At 38.6% G+C, this 19,681-nt stretch overlaps 1 protein-coding gene and 1 pseudogene across 7 annotated transcripts in view; one reads left to right on the top strand and one right to left on the bottom strand.

The window, feature by feature from the left end:
* The window catches only part of GRM7 (glutamate metabotropic receptor 7), an 828,976-nt gene that overhangs the window by 498,969 nt on the left and 310,326 nt on the right, over positions 1 to 19,681 (bottom strand). The window lies entirely within an intron of this gene.
* LOC121494528 lies at positions 186 to 1,322 on the top strand (annotated as a pseudogene).

Genomic DNA, 19,681 nt, shown 5'->3' with positions numbered 1-19,681 from the left:
GGAGGTGTGTGGGGGGATGGGGTAACTGGGTGATGAGCACTGAGGAGGGCACCTGATGGGATGAGCACTGGATGTTATACTCTATGTTGGAAAATTGAATTTAAATAAAAAGATAAATAAAAAAGAAAGAAAGAAAAACTTTGCGTGCTTGCTGTAGTTTTAAAAAACATTTTGTATACTTTTCAATGCCCCTAGCTTGGGGAGTCTCTGTTACCCATGGTGAGAGAACTGCCTCCAGACCTGGCCTTCTTGCTCCCACTCGGGGTGAAGGTGATAGGCCAGGAAGGCTGGAGCCTTGCTGGCTTTCCAAGGCCCTCCTGGCAGATCAGGATCAGGCCGGTGTGTGTGGGGGGGAAGGATGGGGGGGTGGGCTTGGGGCAGGTGCTGAGGCATGTAGGGATTCCTTCATGCCCCTGCAGTTTGAGTTCAGTTGGGGGGATTTCATACTGTGGATCTCAGGTTGGAATGCGGCTAGTGCCCCAAGGCGGCCTTTAGATCTCTCAGCTGAAAGGCGAGCTGGGAGCAGAGACAGAGAGCAATTCTGAGGGGTCCTCCCTGCAGGTCTGCGCTGCCACCAGGGGCTGTGAAGTCATCAAGGAGAAGCTGGAGTAAATCCCAGGGGAGTCCCGGAACATCAAAGTTCTGCAGAAAGACCTGGACAAACTGTCTGAACAATCTGGAACAAGCTCCTGAAGCAGAAGAGGGTCACCCTGGAATATACTCAGGTCACAGTGGGGCATCCGCTGAGGGTTCTCTTTGGGAAGGTGTTCAGTCCAATGACCATCTGCCCTTTTGAGGCTTTGCAGCTCGGTTTCAAGAACATGCATAAGCTGGGGCCCCTGCTGCAGAAGGGGGTTGGAGGAAGCTGACAACAATGAAAATCTACAGATGTGCAAAGCAAAGACCCTTCCCTGGGCAGGCCCGGAAGAGAAAGCGAACAAGCATGGAGAACCAGTGAAAGGCAACCTGGAGAACGTGTCCCTGCAGGGCCCGAAACCCACCCTGCAGCAGATCAGCCACACGGCCCAGCAGCTTGGGTGTCAGAAGGATGTGGCCCAAGGGTGGGTCTGCAGTCTCTGCCAGCAGGGCAAGGAGAGGATTTTGAAGCCGCTGGGTCTCCTCTTTCAGGGGCACCAGGAAACTTTCTTCTGGCCCCAGAACCCCACTTTGGTACTCCCAGTGATGGAGGCCCTCACCTCACTAGGCCCTACTCCTCAGTCCCATTCCCAGATGGTGAACCCTTTCCCTCTGTGTCTGTCGCCACTCTGGGCTCTCCCACGCTTTCCAAATGCAGGGCGGGAGGGGGGAGGAAGGGTAGGTAAGGAAAGAGAACCTGGGGTTTGTACCAGGACTTTGGGATAAAGTTCTTCATTCTCTAAGAAAGGATTTTGGAGCACAAAGGCTGTAGGGGCAAAGAGTTTGGGGGAATTGGTTGGAGGGAAGGTGAAGTTCAAGGATGTTCTTGTTTTTAATCCTACATCACTCATCACTTTGTTCATAAATAAAGAAGCCTGGGACACAGCAGGTGGGGGAAAAATGTATATTTGACTCAGGAGTGGGAAACTGAGTAATGGCAACAGCAAAAGGCTACTTGAAACTTTACCCGAATGCAGGTATTTAATGAAAGAAGATAACATAATGGGGAACACACTTATCTCCCACATGTATCCCAGAAGAGTGAACAAGACAACTCTTAGAAATACATTTGATTTGAGACAAGATGACTACAGACTTTCTTCATTAACCAAGCCAACAAAACAAAACAAAACAAACAAAAAAAAAAAAACCAAGCCAGCAGGTACTACTAGGGATTATATAGCTCCAAAACCATCAGATCCTAGTAGAAAGTTAAGAAGCATACATTAAAGTTCTGATAGGGTTTTTAAAAATACCTGGTAATGTAATTAATAGTAGAAAATTGTACAAACTTAAGGTATTGCCACATCCTGTTGAGGCAATATGTTAAATTTTGTCCCAAAATTCCTTTACATGTTATACAGAGAGGTCATTCCATTTTAACTATTGCTTTACATAAGAATTGTTCTTTTTAAAAAATTATATTTAAACACGGATGCCCATATCCTGCCTCTTATTCATCTATCAGTTATCCTATGAGACAATGTAAAAACTTTGGCTTTGATATTAATAAGTTATATGATCTTGGGCAAGTATTTTAATCTTGGTATGCCTTAATTTCCCAATTTATGCATTAGAGAGAATAGTACCTGCTTATAAAGAGATTATCTAGCGTATATTCTAGATAGCTTTTGCAAAGTATTTACATAATGCCTGGTACATGGCAAAAATCCAAAAAAGTTAAACTTTGGCCATTGCTATTAACATCTTCTCTCTAAATTGGCAGCAGCATATAACTTGTAGCTGCTGCAGAGAAAGTAAGTGCAGGACTCAAGAAGAACTGAGTAATTGACACAGGAAGAAAATACCCTTTCTAATACAATACTTCTGCTTCTAGTATCCAACCCATGACTGTCTGAAAAATTTTCTCTACTCTTTCAATGCTACCTGAAATTTCAAAATAAATTAAAAATGAGAATCAGACACAAATCAATTATTATATTAAATCTGTTTTTCTATGATTTGCCCATGCCCCTCCCACAAACACTAGATATTCTAACACATTCCCCTAGGACAGAGTTTCATAAACCATGGTCATATACCACCAATATTAGAGTCACCCCAGGCGAGGTGATTTATTAAAATGCAAATTATTTGGTTCCCAGCCCAGACTGAGGGAAGAAATGTAGTGGTGAGTGGGGAGAGGTTCTGAGAACCTTCCATTTTTGCAGTCGCCGGAGGTAAATTTTTATGTACACTTAGATGTGCAAAATAATAATCTAGGGCGTTGGTTCTCAAAGTGTGATTCAGACTAGTAGCATTAGCATCACCTAGGAATTTGTCGGATATACAGAATCTCAGGCTCCACCACAGACCTGCGGAATCAAACCTGAGCATGTGCCTTCTAAGTGATTCTGATGCATACAAAAGTTTGAGAACTACTGCTTTAGAGTCTTGCTATATAAAGTGCAGTCCAAGAAGCAATGCTTAGGCATCACCTGGGAGCTTGTTAGAAATCAGAAATTGCAATACCATCAGATTTGTTTTTTTCCCAAGATGGCTTTAGCTATGTGAGGCTTCACCCTTGTCCAAGTAACTCTGATTTTAAATTTTAAAAAGATGGCCAGATTATTTCTATGCACATTAAAATCTGAGAAATGTTGGGCTAAGCCAGTGTTTTTCAAACTTCTGTGAAAGTGAAAACATAACTTCCTAAGCTGCTTCCCTGGAGATTCTGACTTTGAGGGTCTGGAATGATTTTAAGGTTTTATATGTAATAACATGAATCCTAGGTAATTAATATTATCAGCAAAGTTTAGGAAATATGGCTTTGGAGATAAATTGCTAGGGACTACCTAAGTTATGAGTCACTCCTCTATATTAGATTTCTCAATTTTGGCATTATAAACATTACAGGCCAGATAATTCTTTGTGGTAAGGGCTGTTCTGTGCAGTGTAGGTTGTTCGACAATGTCCTTGGCCTCTCCCCACTAGATGTCAGTAGCAGTCTCTCCACTCATGACAAAGAAAAAAAGAAAATCTCCAAACATTGGTAAATGTCCCCTGGGGGTTGGGGGGGATCCCCCCATTCTCCATTGAGAGCCACCACTCTAGAAGGCAACTGTTATCTATTATTTTATAATATACTACTCTGAAGCTTAGGAGCTTGAAAACAATAACCATATGGTTTTTCTCAAAACCCAAGAATTCAGGGCTGAGTGGTTCTTCTGCTTCATGTGCCATCATCCCCTGATACTCCCTTGGTTGCCTTCTATTAGCAGCTGAACCGGATGATCTACAAATACCTAATATCTGTCATTTAGAGCTTTCTTTGTCCACATGATGGCTCAGCATTTGGCAGCCCAACCCAAGGCTCTTTTAAACATGGTGGACAGATTCCCAAGAGAGAAAGCAAATGCTTCTAGGCCTCCTAATGGTTAGGCAAATAATTGTCACAGTGTCATTTTTTCCATATTTTATGGATCAAAGTGAATCTCAAAGGCAGCCCAGATCCTAGTGGAGGCACAGGGACCCTATGAACTTACAGGATCCTTGGTTAATTTGTTTTGTTTCTTAAATTCCATATATGAGTGAAATCATAAAGTATTTGCCTTTCTCTGACTGACTTCTTTCACTTAGCATTATACTCTCTAGACCCATCCATGTTGTTGCAAATGGCAAGATTTCATTCTTTTTGATGCCTGGATAATAATTCAGTGTGTGTGTGTGTGTTTGTGTGTGTGTGTGTGTGTGTGTCTTCTTTATTTCATCTATTGATTGACATTTGGTCTGCTTTCATAATTTGGCTATTATAAATAACGCTGCAGTAAACATAGGGGTGCATGTACCCCTTTGAACTAGTGTTTTTGCATTTTTTATAAACACCCAATAGTCTGATTATTGGATATAGGGTACCTCTATTTTTTAATTTTTGAGGAACCTCCATAATGTCTTCCACAGTGGCTGCACTAGTTTGCATTCCCATCAACAGTGCATGATTTCTCCACATCCTTACCAACATTTATTTCTTGAGATTTTGACTATAGCCATTCTGACAGGTATGAGGTGATACCTCATTGTGGTTTTGATTTGCATTTCCCTGATGATGAGTGATGCTGAGCATCTTTTCAAACTATGTCTGTACACTCCATTAGACTTTTATTTTTCTCCTAAAAGATACATTGTAGAAAGGATTTCTTTTGCCTTTCCAATTCCATTGCCTTCGTTCCAACCTCATTCCCATTTTGGGAAATAGACTTCTTGAATTATTACATACTGTAAAGTATACATAACTAAATTGTAGAGCTAGATGAGTTTTTATATTCTGCACCACGATATAGGTTATCAGCACCCCCAGAGCTTCCCAGTCATTACCTCCTTCCAAAAGTAACCACTGAATTCAATCACTGTGAATTAGTTTTGCCTACTTTTCAGTTTCATACAAATGGAGTTATAGAATATCATCCTTTTGTGTTTGGCTTATTTTGCTCAATATCGTACCTGGAAGATTCATTTGTGTTATTGTATGGAAAGCCTGACCCTTATTACCTCCTCTGGAGTGGTATATTTACCCTCCACCTCTTATCTTCTCTTTCACCCTATATTCCTCAGCTGCATTAATATTTTTTAAAAGGTGATTCTAAAAAAAAAAAAAAAAAAAAAAAAAAAAAAAAAAAAAAAAAAAAAAAATAAAAGGTGATTCTACAGCTCTTCTGATAAAAACTCACATCAAACTCTGGATCTCTACTACTTTGAAATAAAATCTAAATGCTTAGCATTCTCAATCTCCTGTCAATCTATTTTTCAAATCTTACGTTGCTTACTAACCAGAAATACCCAACTGGATTCCACTGAATCTTTGATGTCCATCATGTTTTCTTTCTTTTTTTTTTTTAAGATTTTATTTATTTACTCATAAGAGACACAGAGAGCGCGAGAGGCAGAGACACAGGCAGAGGGAGAAGCAGGCTCCATTCAGGGAGCCCGACGTGGGATTCGATCCCAGGACTCCACAATCACGCCCTGGGCTGAAGGCAGGTGCTAAGCCCCTGAGCCACTCAGGGATCCCTGTCCATCATGTTTTCACTCAGCCTTTTACTAGGGTCCAGATGGAGAAATGGACCTTCTCTCAGGGTTCTGTCATTTTTGTTTTTTCCTTACTCACTTGAGTTGGCAGGGCTTTCAATTTTGAGTTTTAAGCACTGGAGTAACTATACACTCCAGTAACTGGTCAGTTGAGATCTAATAACATAAGAAAATTGAGATTATTTCTGACCTGGAAAAACCTTGAGGTAGAAAGTATTTCTTCTTTGAGATATCACCTCAATTAGAAGCAGAAATTCTCAAACTATAAAATTTGACTTATATTTCAAAAAATAACATGATCAGGACCATACATAAAATAGAAGAGGTTCAGAGAAATAAATCAACAGAGATTTATATAAATAGAACCACATTATCTTGAAGAACTTATCATCCTCTAAACTACAAATATGTTAAGAGAAAGGGTACTGGTTGATTTTAATAGACATAGCTTTGGAGGGGCCATCTACTAAAGAATTAAAGGCATCAGAGAAGGCTAAGAGTCTAGGAAAAAGTAATTATCACTGACCTGACAGAATTGTAATTTTTTTGAACACGAAGTGATAGTAGAGATGAAAGATGTTCTTAATTATTTGAAAGAACATTATTTGTGCTTCCATTTAGTCTAGAATTGTGTCTCATCTGTGTGTGTCAATATGGCATAAAAACATCAGCACACAATAGCTCCCATCATCAGAGGTGGGAGCCCTGACTTAGGTTAAAGTTTGGTCTACTGTAGGTAGCCCCAGTTGTTGGTATATAAACTAGAAACAGAAGAGTCATTGGAGCACTTTTTACAAGGCAAAGTCTGCTCGTCCTACTTCCTAACCTATTGAATCACATAGGCCATAGTGTCTAAGAACATGTATTTTTAAGTAAGTGCCTATCAAGCTTTAACAACTCCTTTATCTCAAGAAATATTTGCCTTTGATAGCAAAAGGTACAAGAAGAGTGTTTCAAATTGTTCTGGATTCAAAGGATTCTTTGGATTTCTAAGCTTAATATGGAAAAAAAAATTTTTTCATTACCTGAAGTTCCATCTATTGATTTATTTATTCTATATTCATTGGGTAGCTACTACCATGTATACTGACATGGAGTTAACACATCCAGTCAGGTCCCTCAATTCACTGAGTATCTAAATTGAATGGGAAAAAAGACATGAAACTAACAGATACAGAAAACAAATTTATAATTACTAATATGTCAAGCCATATAACTGTGATGAGTATAATAAGAGAAACTATGGCTTGATGCATAGATGCTAATAAGGAAGCCTGATTCAGACTGGAGGTCAGAAACATCCCCACTAACAAAAAGGGCATTTAGGCTGAAGCTAAAGGATGTGATTTTTCAGGCCATGAACAAGTAGAAGGGTATTCCAGGCAGAGGGAATAGCACCTATGAAGACCTGGAAGTGGAAGGAAGGAATTTGTGTTTGTGAGGAACTGAAAGAAGACCTGTATGTTTGAAGCAGACATATGGTCCACGATGAAGTTGATAGTTAGACAAGGGCTAGATCATACTCAGTGGGTTGACTGATTTTATGTGTCAACTTGTCTGAACCATAGTTCTCAGATATGTGGTCAAACATTATCCCTGGGTGGCTCAGTGGTTTAGTGCCTGCCTTTGGCCCAGGGTGTGATCCTGGAGTCCCAGGACTGAGTCCCACATCGGGCTCCTTGCTTGGAGCCTGCTTCTCCCTCTGCCTGTATCTCTGCCTCTCTCTCTGTGTTTCTCATGAATAAAAATCTTAAAAAAAAAAAAAAAAAAAAACATTATCCTGGATGTTTCTATGTTGGTGATTTGAATGAGATTAACATTTAAGTAGGTGGACTTTATATAATGCAGATTACTACCCTTCATAATGTGGGTGAGCCTCATCCAACTATTTGAAGGCCTAAACAGAGCAAAAGAATGACCTCATCAAACAAGAGGGAATTCTTTGAGAAGACAGCTTTATGACTTAAACTGCAATACTATCCCTTCCCTGAGTTTCCAGTCTGCTGGCTCACCCTTCAAATCTGTGGCTTGCCAGACTTTCATATATACACATATCTCCTCTTGTGTCTGTTTCTCTGGAGAACCTGACTAATACAACAAATGTTGGAAAACTTATAATGCATATTTTATTTTGGCAAACATTAGAATGGGAAGCCACTGCTGAGAAGCAGCTTTAGCAAATATTGGTCATCACATATTTAATTTTTGTAGATATATTTTTGTCCTAGTAGCTCAATATATAGACTTCTCAAAAGGGCTAACAAGATTCATAGTCTCCCCTTAGCCCCTTTATCTCTTTAATATTTTCTCCCATGCATTTTATATCTTTCCTTTATCCCCCCATTATTTCGTAAAGTCCAATCTCAAAAATTCTGCAACTCTCTGTTTTATTTTATTTTCCCAGATTTTACTGGGGAAATCAGTGAAATAAAGCAGCTTTGAAACCAATTTAACTCCATTGCTCCCAGCATATCAACTATACATAGTTCCAAAATCCCAATATTCTTTCTCTAGAATTTGCATGCAGAGTGTATACCAATGAATGGCAAAAAAATTCAGCCCAGATCTCCAAGTTAAAACAAGTGACAATTTATTTTCCTTTCTAGAAGTAAATCTGTTAAGAACTTCTTTTGAATTGGGGTACAGAGTAAGGAGGTCTTCTTATAATTTATTTTCATAGCTTCCATCCAAGGGAAGTCATCAAACTAAATCAAGTTACTGACTCACTAAAGCATGGAGGGGTAGCAGAATTCTTCTTGAAGAGTTCACACTATTCAGACAGCAATTATAGCTCTCAATTTTCTCACTAAGCAATGCCTGCATGACTTTAAAAAAAAAGATCATAAATGATATTTGGGATTTCATCATCAAATATATATTTTATAACCTACTATGCACTATGTCAGGTATTAGGAATTGGATGACTGGTAGCACACACTCTCCATTCAACAAAAAAATGATGAACGCCAACCCCTGTTCAAGCCTCTGCAGATGCAGCAGTAAACAAGGAAACATGAAGCATGAATCTTCCCTCTTCTATTGAATCCTTTTTTTTTTATTCTGGAGGGGTGAAATAGACTATAAAATGATAATTAAGCAAGATAATTTCAGAATCCAATAAGTGCTATGACTATAATCATAAAAAGAAGAAACACTTAACATATATTTTGTGCCAGAATCTGCACTAAGCATTTTACTCACATGAACTAATTTTACCCTCACAACAACTCTATGAGACAAGTGCTGCTTTTATCTGTTTAACAGATTAGGACCTGTAGTCATCAGGAGGTTAATGAATTTGGCTGAAACTAACTCTGGGTCTCTGATTTGCAATGATAGGCAGGTGGCTATGATAAGAAGGCACTGGGGTACACTTAGAAGAAATAGTCAGAAAAGGCTTCCCCGAGGATTGATGTAGCTCTGAGAATAATTAAGGATTCAAAACCTTCCAGAACCCCAAAACCCAAGGACTCAAAACATTCTAGGACTCAAATGACTTAAACCATAAGTAGAAATATGACATCTAAAAGAAGACAACAGTAGCATCTAACATTTTGGGGATATTCTTTAGTTGTCAAATTGTATTAAGTGTACTTACTACCAGTTCCATCCCTGTTAGTCCTCCTGATGTTCCTATATGGTAGAACTATGCATCCCCATTTCAATGAGGAAAACAGGAATTCAGAGATAATAGACAGCTTGCCTTGAGTCTGCAAGAGACCAGGAGTGAAACATTTAGTGATCGTACAAAGCCTAGGAACAATTTTGGTGATCGTAAAGGAAAGTAAATTGGAAACCACAAACTGAAAGAGGAAAGAAGAGTGACTTCAGTGAATAGACAATATATTTTATGCACAGAGTTTATTTTTCTATTCATTAATGGAAATGAACTATGTGGCTTACAAGAGAGGATGTCTCAAGCAGAGAAAACACCTCTTTTTGAAAAGAAATGGAGGATAACAGAACTGATATTTATTGATTATCAGTTACATATTAGCCACTGTATTCAGTGCTTTCTGGAGCCTGTGAATTACAACTTTTAAACTTGAAGTAATCAAGATCGCTTAATACCAGCAGCTCAAGGTACTAAGTTTAGATGTACACTACCTCACTAGTGCGTGATGCCATGAAGTCAGAAGTCTGTCCTCTAATTGTATATTTATGTGCCAAAATTTCTGTACTTTGTTGTAGCTGGATCTCATATTTTAAACAAATCTCTTATTACCTGTTAATTTAATGAAGTACTACAACATCTTAAGTTATGTGAGTGTATGTGAGTGTATGTGAGTAAATGAAAGAGAGAGCAATAAAGAATAAGAGAGAGAGAAAACAAGAATGAAAGCAAGAATCAGAGAGAGAGAGAGAGAGAGATAAAGAGATAAATAGAAATGGGCATGTCGAAAAACATCTTAGCTGTCATAGATACTTCAAAGAAGTGGTGCCCACATACTGCCATTCATTACCTTAGCATAATTCAAACTTTGTATGTTTGTTATTAATTTGCACAACAGAAGTCAGGTCCATGGAAGTAGAGGAAGTAAAAGGTTCACTGAATCCTTGGCCTTCCCAAAGTGGCCCAGTGGTCAATAAGATTTCATGTTCCATCATGGAACTTGTAAGCTAAACACAATTTCATATTCTGATCATTCCCAAGTGATGAAAAAAGGAGTAGTGAAAGCAAATAAACAACTTAGAGTCTGTCTCTGCTTATAAACCAATCTACACAATCAGAAATCAGTGACCTTCAACTGTCACTTCAACTGTGGTGTTTCTCTAGTTCACAGATATTAATCCAGTTATTCATCGTAGCAGTCACACATTTATCCTCTCAATAAACATTAATGAGCACCTATTAATTACAGGCCTAGGATCTTAACCAGAGGTACAGTTATAGGAATCACGAGCCTACATGTGATGACTAAAGTCATGGGCATGGAAGAGATTTCCCAGAGGGGGAAAAAAATCAGTGAAAAAAAAATGAGGGCCAGGGACAGACCCCTCCACCTGGATAAAGCAGACAGTGGAGCCTAAATAATTATGAGTTAGGAAGGAACCTAGATGAAATGGTCAGAAAATTAGGAGAAGAGAAAACGATGGTTGACAAAATCAAATCAGATAAAGACGAGATTAGCCCAGAGGCATAGGTATCTAGGAGGTTATTGGCAGATTTTCACTGTGACATCTTAGTGCAAGGTTGGAGGTAAAAGCCTTATTACTCTGAATTGACAAGTGAAAGATAGGCCTTGAGTGGAAACTGTAATTGGAGATTATCTACTTGAGACTGGCTGTGAAGAAAAACAGAAAGGGTGAGCAATAAAAGGATATTCTAAGTCTAAGGAGAATTTCTAGTATAAAATGGAGGTGACAAGTCCATTCACAGGCTGTGTGGAAGGAACCAGGGCAGAAAGAAAAATTGGAAATGCAGGAGAGAACAAAGGGTCAAGAGGCACTCAGATCAAGAGCACAGAAGAGGAGATATGTAACCTTTGAAGGTAAGACACACCTCTTCCTCAGGCACTAAAAAAGAGATGAAATTAGATGCAATTCTATATTTTCAAAGTATAAGAGGAAGTTGAAGGAGAGCACATCTAAAAATGTTGCTTTTCTAGGTGACAAAAGCAAGGTTGAACTAACTACTGGGAGAGTGAGATAGAGAATTTGAGGAGGCCAGTGTTGGATGAAATACCTATTCTGGAGAAGGGAAAGAAAGGATATTTAGAAATACTGAGTGGACACAAAAGAGTCATCTGAGTTTGACATTCACTTCATAGCATTGAGCTACAGTGGCATTTCTTAAAGTCTGTCCCATAGACCACCTGAATTAGATTTTCCTGAGGTCTCTGCTAATAATGCCAATTTGTGATTCCATTCCAGACCCTTCTACATCTTCTCAATTGATTCTAGTGCTCGCTGAAGTGTAACCACTGATCTGGACAGTTTCTTAAACTTTTTCAGTCCCCAAAATCACTTAAGCTCTTGAACAGATTCTTAGACTCTGATCATATCTATTGAATCAATATTCTCTGCAGAAAGTTCTGGGGGTCTGAATTGTTAATGAGAAGGCTGGATGTTTTTGAGAACCAGTCAAGTTTAAGAACACTGATCTGAAAGTTCACATGTGATGGAAGTTGGTAAGGAGTATTAATAATGATGTATGGGAGTGCCTGGGTGGCTCAGTCGGTTAAGCATCTGCCTCCAGCTCAAGTCATGATCCTGGATTCCTGAGACTGAGCCCCATGTCAGGCTCCCTGCTCAGTGGGGAGTCTGTTTCTCTCTCTCCCTCTGCTTCTCTCCCCACTCATGCTCTCTCTCTTAAATAAATAAATAAAAATCTTTTAAAAAATTAAAAAATAATGGTGCATGACTTCACAAAAGATGATTTGTGATTTTTAAAAGTAAATTTAACATATTTGTGTCCAGTTGTAAGAATTTTAGCACATTTATACATTTGTGTAATCATCACCACAAACAAAACATTGAATCAAGCAAAAAACTTGCTTATGTATTACAGTCAAATTCTCCCCTAGTCACTGGCAAAAAAAAATGACCTATTTTCCATCAGTCTTGTCCTTTCAACACTGTCATATATTACCATAAAGTGTGTAACCTTTTGAGACTGACTTGGTTTCATTCAGCATAATGCCCTGAGATTCATCCAAATTGTTCCTTTTATCAAAATTTTGTTCCTTTTTATAGCTGAATAGTATTCCAATATACAGGTGTACTACAATTTATTTATACATGTACCCATTAAAAGACATTCAGGTTGTTTTCAGTTTTATAATTATGAAAAATTCTGTAGTGAAGATTGTGTACAAATTTTTGCATTGACATAAGCCTTCATTTTTTTTAGTGTAAAGATCCAGGAATAAGATTACTACAAAATGAAATCTTAATTCATTAACAAATAGTTATCAAGCAATTATATTAAATTAAAGTTTTAACAGTCTAGGTGTAGAAGAATTATCACAATGTTGAATAAGATGCAGAATGACTTTCAACATGAAGTAGAAGAAATAGACATACACATTGTTATTCAAAGGGATGAACTATGGGGTAAGGGGCAAGGACTCATGGGGGGAAGCAATGACTGTGGGTTGAACAGCAACATATGCAACCTCAAGACTGTTATGAAGATGGAAGGCCCACTCTCTCCTCTCATTGCTGTAGCTAATATTATAGAACCCTGTGGGCTTGAAAGCTATAACAAATCTAAAGCAAGTAAAAAAACAAAACAAAACAAAAACAACAAAACAACTTTCATTGATTTTTCCCCACTACTATATCAAAAGATTAGCATGTAGTATGCAATCACTGAATGCTTGGTAAAGAAAGATGAGTCGTGCATACATATGTATGCTGGGGGCCAGAGGGCATGACTATTTCAGAAGAGGTGGGTGGGTAAGAGTACAAGTTGTTAGTACTGTAGGAAGTGAGACTAGATGCATTTTAATAATTGTTTATATTGTGAAATCACTGTTTGTGGATGATGGGGAATAGATTCCCATATACTGGTACAGCTTTTGTAGGATGTCTGCATTACCTCTGGCTGAAGTAGTCCAGTGGCTGTACTTGTCTTCCGAGTCTAGCAGAATACTCCACTCAATGGCATGTGTTAACTGAGGGTTCAGCTGTACCTAGATGCTCTACACAGGAGACCCCGCAGTGAAAAACACTCAAGAGTAAACTACTTGAAGGAGAGGCAGCCACAGCATACTAACAAGCTTGTAAAATGATGGTCTCTAGAACCTTGGCCTAGGCCAGAAATCAGAACTGGCAAAAAGAAAGCATCACATTAGTATGAATTGAACTCTTTATGAAAAAGTTTATAGAAGAAAGGAAAGTTGTCCAGGAAGTAAGCAGGAAAGGATCAAGGGATATCCGATCTTGCTTCCAAAATAAGCAAAGAAGAGACTTGTAGTCTTCTTTGGTTTTAAAAATAGGCCCAGGAAGTCCATTTGTATAAAACCAGTAATCATATGTTTTGAAATCCACTTCTGAATCTTTATTATTGACTAATACAATATCCATTTAAGGAACATTACCAGAAGAGACACTGTATGTGGAAGGTAACTAACTGACAGCCTTAAATTGGTCAAGGAATATCCTGGCTTACTTATATGAAATGAAGGTCAAATGCCTGTTTTCCTCTGATCAACATATTTCTAAAACTGCATATTAAACAAAACAATCAAGAAAGCACCGAGAGAGAATATTTACAAAAAGCATCAAGGACATGGTACTTGACTATAGGATAATCATAGTAATGACCATAGCTCCTGGTTTAGGACATGAGTCAGAAACGATACGTACGTGAGGACTCTATCATTGCTCAACAACCTCTCATAAAAGAACAATTTGCTTATCATGAAAGTTGTTTGTGGACAATGCGTGCACCTGTGTGTGAGTGCATGTCCACAAGTACATGTGTATGTCTGTGTATAAAGCATGCACTGCAACAGTCTCAGCAAAAGAGACAATGTTTAGTCATTCTAATATGCCGCTGGAGGAATCACTATTTATTCCTCATTCTGCAATGTTTTTCTGTGATACTTTATGTTTGATTTACAACCATTAAATTCCTGAGTCCCTGAGGAGCATATAGGTGCAAGAATTATTTTTATCACTGGTTTCATTTGTTGATGAACACATATTTTAAATTTACCCTGCAAACCAGCTCTTTGCATCTTCCCTGTATGCTTTGTCTCATTACAGAAGACAAAAGTTTGAGGTTATTGTGTGTCATGCCTCTCTTCCATCTATCCAGAGTCAGCTGTTGCTAAGCTCTATAAACATTTCTTAGTGTTGTTATTCTCTAGAAATATCCTAAGTGATAGCAACAGCAATAGCAGACATCTTTTATTGAGCATTTAGAATATGTCAGACAAGGACCTAAAGACTTCATAGCACTAACGCTCTCTACAAAGCTAATCCTCATTTGACAGATGAGAAAATAAAAGTACGTTGGAAAGGATAACACCTTGTCTAAAATCATACCTGGAACAAAAGAGAGCCAGTAAGTTGTCAGAGAAAGTTGAAAAATCTAGAAAGTAGCAAGTAGCAAAGATCAGTCTTTATCTCCAACCCCCCTTGATTCACAGCCTCCTCATACGCATGCGTGTGTATTGGAGATATGGATGCTGATAAGTGAGTATATGCACATGAACATATGCATCATGTATAACTATATATGTAAGCTCTGTGTATCACTATATGGTTTCTGGTTTCACTGTTATGGAAAAACAAATACCTGGCAGCTGAGTTCATTATCACTCTGGCAGAAATGGTTAACATGGAGCTAGTGGCCATACCACAGATCTACACCCGGAAAGGGGCCACTCAGCCAGGAAGTCCAACTTCCAAAAATTTTCTAATTTTAGATGAGACCACATAAAGAGTTATTGTCAATAGAAAGTAAATGGAAGGGATGGGAATCACTTAAAAACCAAGGATTTTAAGAAGGAGGTATGTCTGTCATTCTATTTCTTTTTTCACTATTTGGATGCAGTAATGATGGGATCGTATGGAATGTAAGGGACTTGGGATGATAAGAGCCTGAGTTTCAAAATCACCACACAGGAGAAAGCTATATACCACCATCACCACCAACAACAAAAACAATAAACTGTTTTTTTTGTTCAAGTGAGAAATAAACTGTGTTTAGCTGCTCAAATGGAGATATCTACTTAGTTTTTTTATAAATTTATTTTTTATTGGTGTTCAATTTGCCAACATATAGAATAACACCCAGTGCTCATCCCATCAAGTGCCCACCTCAGTGCCCGTCACCCATTCACCCACACCCCCTGCCCACCTCCCCTTCCACCACCCCTAGTTCGTTTCCCAGAGTTAGGAGACTCTCATGTTCTTGTCTCCCTTTCTGAGATTTCCCACTCATTTTTTCTCCTTTCCCCTTTATTTCCTTTTACATTTTTTTATATTCCCCAAATGAATGAGACCATATAATGTTTGTCCTTCTCTGATTGACTTATTTCACACAGCATAATACCCTCAATTCCATCCATGTCGAAGCAAATGGTGGATATTTGTCGTTTCTAATGGCTGAGTAATATTCCATTGTATACATAGACCACATCTTCTTTATCCATTCATCTTTCAATGGACACTGAGGCTCCTTCCACAGTTTGGCTATTGTGGACATTGCTGCTATAAACATTGGGGTACAGGTGTCCCGGCGTTTCACTGCATCTGTATCTTTGGGGTAAATCCCCAGGAGTGCGATTGCTGGGTGGTAGGGCAGATCTATTTTTAACTCTTTGAGGAACCTCCACACAGTTTTTCAGAGTGGTTGCACCAGTTCACATTCCCACCAACAGTGCAGGAGGGCTCCCCTTTCTCCACATCCTCTCCAACATTCGTGGTTTCCTGCCTTGTTAATTTTCCCCATTCTCACTGGTGTGAGATGGTATCTCATTGTGGTTTTGATTTGTATTTCCCTAATGGCAAGTGATGCAGAGCATTTTCTCATGTGCTTGTTGGCCATGTCTATGTCTTCCTCTGTGAGATTTCTGTTCATATCTTTTGCCCAATACATGATTGGATTTTTTGTTTCTTTGCTGTTGAGTTTAATAAGTTCTTTATAGATCTTGGATACTAGCCCTTTATCTGATATGTCATTTGCAAATATCTTCTCCCATTCTGTAGGTTGTCTTTTAGTTTTGTTGCCTGTATCCTTTACTGTGCAAAAGCTTCTTATCTTGATGAAGTCCCAATAGTTCATTTTTGCTTTGGTTCTCTTGCCTTCATGGATGTATCTTGCAAGAAGTTACTGTGGCCAAGTTCAAAAAGGGTGTTGCCTGTGTTCTCCTCTAGGATTTTGATGGAATCTTGTCTCCCATTTAGATCTTTCATCCATTTTGAGTTTATCTTTGTGTATGGTGAAAGAGAGTGGTCTAGTTTCATTCTTCTACATGTGGATGTCCAATTTTCCCAGCACCACTTATTGAAGAGACTGTCTCTTTTCCAGTGGATAGTCTTTCCTCCTTTGTCGAATATTAGTTGACCATAAATTTGAGGATCCACTTCTGGATTCTCTATTCTGTTCCATTGATCTATGTGTCTGTTTTTGTGTCAGTACCACACAGTCTTGATGGTCACAGCTTTGTAGTACAACCTGAAATCTGGCATTGTGATGCCCCCAGCTATGGTTTTCTTTTTTAATATTCCCCTGGCTATTCGGGGTCTTTTCTGATTCCACACAAATCTTAAAATAATTTGTTCCAACTCTCTGAAGAAAGTCCATGGTATTTTGATAGGGATTTCATTGAACGTGTAAATTGCCCTGGGTAACACTGACATTTTCACAATATTAATTCTGCCAATCCAAGAGCATGGAATATTTTTCCATCTCTTTGTGTCTTCCTCAATTTCTTTCAGAAGTGTTCTGTAGTTTTTAGGGTAGAGATCCTTTACCTCTTTGGTTAGGTTTATTCCTAGGTATCTTATGCTTTTGGGTGCAACTGTAAATGGGATTGACTCCTTAATTTCTCTTTCTTCAGTCTCATTGTTAGTGTATAGAAATGCCACTGACTTCTGGGCATTGATTTTTATCCTGCCACACTGCCAAATTGCTGTATGAGTTCTAGCAATCTTGGGGTGGAGGCTTTTGGGTTTTCTATGTAGAGTATCATATCATCGGCAAAGAGGGAGAGTTTGAATTCTTCTTTGCCAATTTGAATGCCTTTAATGTCTTTTTGTTGTCTGATTGCTGAGGCTAGGACTTCCAGAACTATGTTGAATAGCAGTGGTGAGAGTGGACATCCCTGTCTTGTTCCTGATCTTAGGGGAAAGGCTCCCAGTGCTTCCCATTGAGAATGATATTTGCTGTGGGCTTTTCGTAGATGGATTTTAAGATGTTGAGGAATGTTCCCTCTATCCCTACACTCTGAAGAGTTTTGATCAGGAATGGATGCTGTATTTTGTCAAATGCTTTCTCTGCATCTATTGAGAGGATCATATGGTTCTTGGTTTTTCTCTTGCTGATATGATGAATCATATTGATTGTTTTATGAGTGTTGAACCAGCCTTGCAATCCGGGGATAAATCCTACTTGGTCATGGTGAATAATTTTCTTAATGTATTGTTGGATCCTATTGGCTAGTATCTTGTTGAGAATTTTTGCATCCATGTTCATCAGGGATATTGGTCTATAATTCTCCTTTTTGGTGGGGTCTTTGTCTGATTTTGGGATTAAGGTGATGCTGGTCTCATAGAATGAGTTTGGAAATATTCCATCTCTTTCTATCTTTACGAACAGCTTTAGTAGAATAGGTATGGTTTCTTCTTTAAACGTTTGATAGAATTCCTCAGGGAAGCCATCTGGCCCTGGACTTTTGTGTCTTGGGAGGTTTTTGATGACTGCTTCAATTTCCTCCCTGGTTATTGGCCTGTTCAGGTTTTCTATTTCTTCTTGTTCCAGTTTTGGTAGTTTGTGGCTTTCCAGGAATGCGTCCATTTCTTCTAGATTGCCTAATTTATTGGTGTATAGCTGTTCATAATATGTTTTTAAAATCGTTTGTATTTCCTTGGTGTTGGTAGTGATCTCTCCTTTCTCATTCATGATTTTATTAAATTGAGTCTTCTCTCTCTTCTTTTTAATAAGGTTGGCTAATGGTTTATCTATCTTATTAATTCTTTCAAAGAACCAAGTCCTGGTTTTGTTGATCTGTTCCACAGTTCTTCTGGTCTCGATTTCGTTGAGTTCTGCTCAAATCTTTATTAACTCTCTTCCTCTGCTGGGTGTAGGATCTATTTGCTGTTTTTCCTCTCGCTCCTTTAGGTGTAAGGTTGGCTTTTGTATTTCAGTTCTTTCCAGTTTTTGGATGGCTGCTCGTATTGCGATGTATTTCCCCCTCAAGACTGCTTTTGCTGTATCTCAAAGATTTTGAATGATTGTATCTTCATTCTCATTAGTTTCCATGAATCTTTTTAATTCTTCCTTAATTTCCTGGTTGACCCTTTCGTCTTTTAGCAGGATGGTCCTTAACCTCCACATGTTTGAAATCCTTCCAAACTTTTCTTGTGATTTAGTTCTAATTTCAAGGCATTATGGTCTGAGAATACGCAGGGGATGATCCCAATCTTTTGGTATCGGTTAAGACCTGATTTGTGACCCAGTATGTGGTCTAATCTGGAGAAAGTTCCATGTGCACTTGAGAAGAATTTGTATTCAGTTGTATTTGGATGTAAACTTCTGTAGATATCCGTGAAATCATCTGGTCCAGTGTATCATTTAAAGCTCTTGTTTCTTTGGAGATGTTGTGCTTAGAATACCTATCAATTGTAGAAAGCGCTACATTGAAGTCACCAAGTATAAGTGTATTATTATCTAAGTATGTCTTAACTTTGGTTATTAATTGATTGATATATTTGGCAGCTCCCATATTCGGGGCATATATATTGATGATTGCTAAGTCCTCTTCTTGGATAGATCCTTTAACTTTGATATAGTGTCCCTCTTCATCTCTCACTACAGTCTTCAGGATAAACTTTAGTTTATCTGATATAAGGATGGCTACCCCTGCTTTCTTTTGAGGATCATTTGAATGGTAAATGGTTCTCCAACCTTTTATTTTCAGGCTGTAGGTGTCCTTCTGTCTAAAATGAGTCTCTTGTAGACAGCAAATAGATGGGTCCTGCTTTTTTATCCAGTCTGAAACCCTGAGCCTTTTGATGGGGTCATTAAGCCCATTCACGTTCAGAGTTACTATTGAAAGATATGAATTTAGTGCCAACATGATACCTATTCAGTCCCTGTTTTTGTGGATTGTTCCATTGGACTTCCTCTTAAAGAGGAATTTTAAGAGTCCCCCTTAAAATTACTTGCAGAGTTGGTTTGGTGGTCACATATTCTTTCAGTTCCTGCCTATCTTGGAAGCTCTTTATCTCTCCTTCTATTCTGAATGAGAGCCTTGCTGGATAAAGTATTCTTGGCTGCATTTTCTTTGGAGAGATCTACTTGTAACCACTGTCTTTCCTTCCCTACACATTCAAGACAATC

The sequence above is a fragment of the Vulpes lagopus genome, chromosome 7, assembly GCF_018345385.1.
Source record: "Vulpes lagopus strain Blue_001 chromosome 7, ASM1834538v1, whole genome shotgun sequence".
Lineage (NCBI taxonomy): Eukaryota > Metazoa > Chordata > Mammalia > Carnivora > Canidae > Vulpes > Vulpes lagopus.
This window is presented reverse-complemented; position numbering and strand designations above follow the sequence as displayed.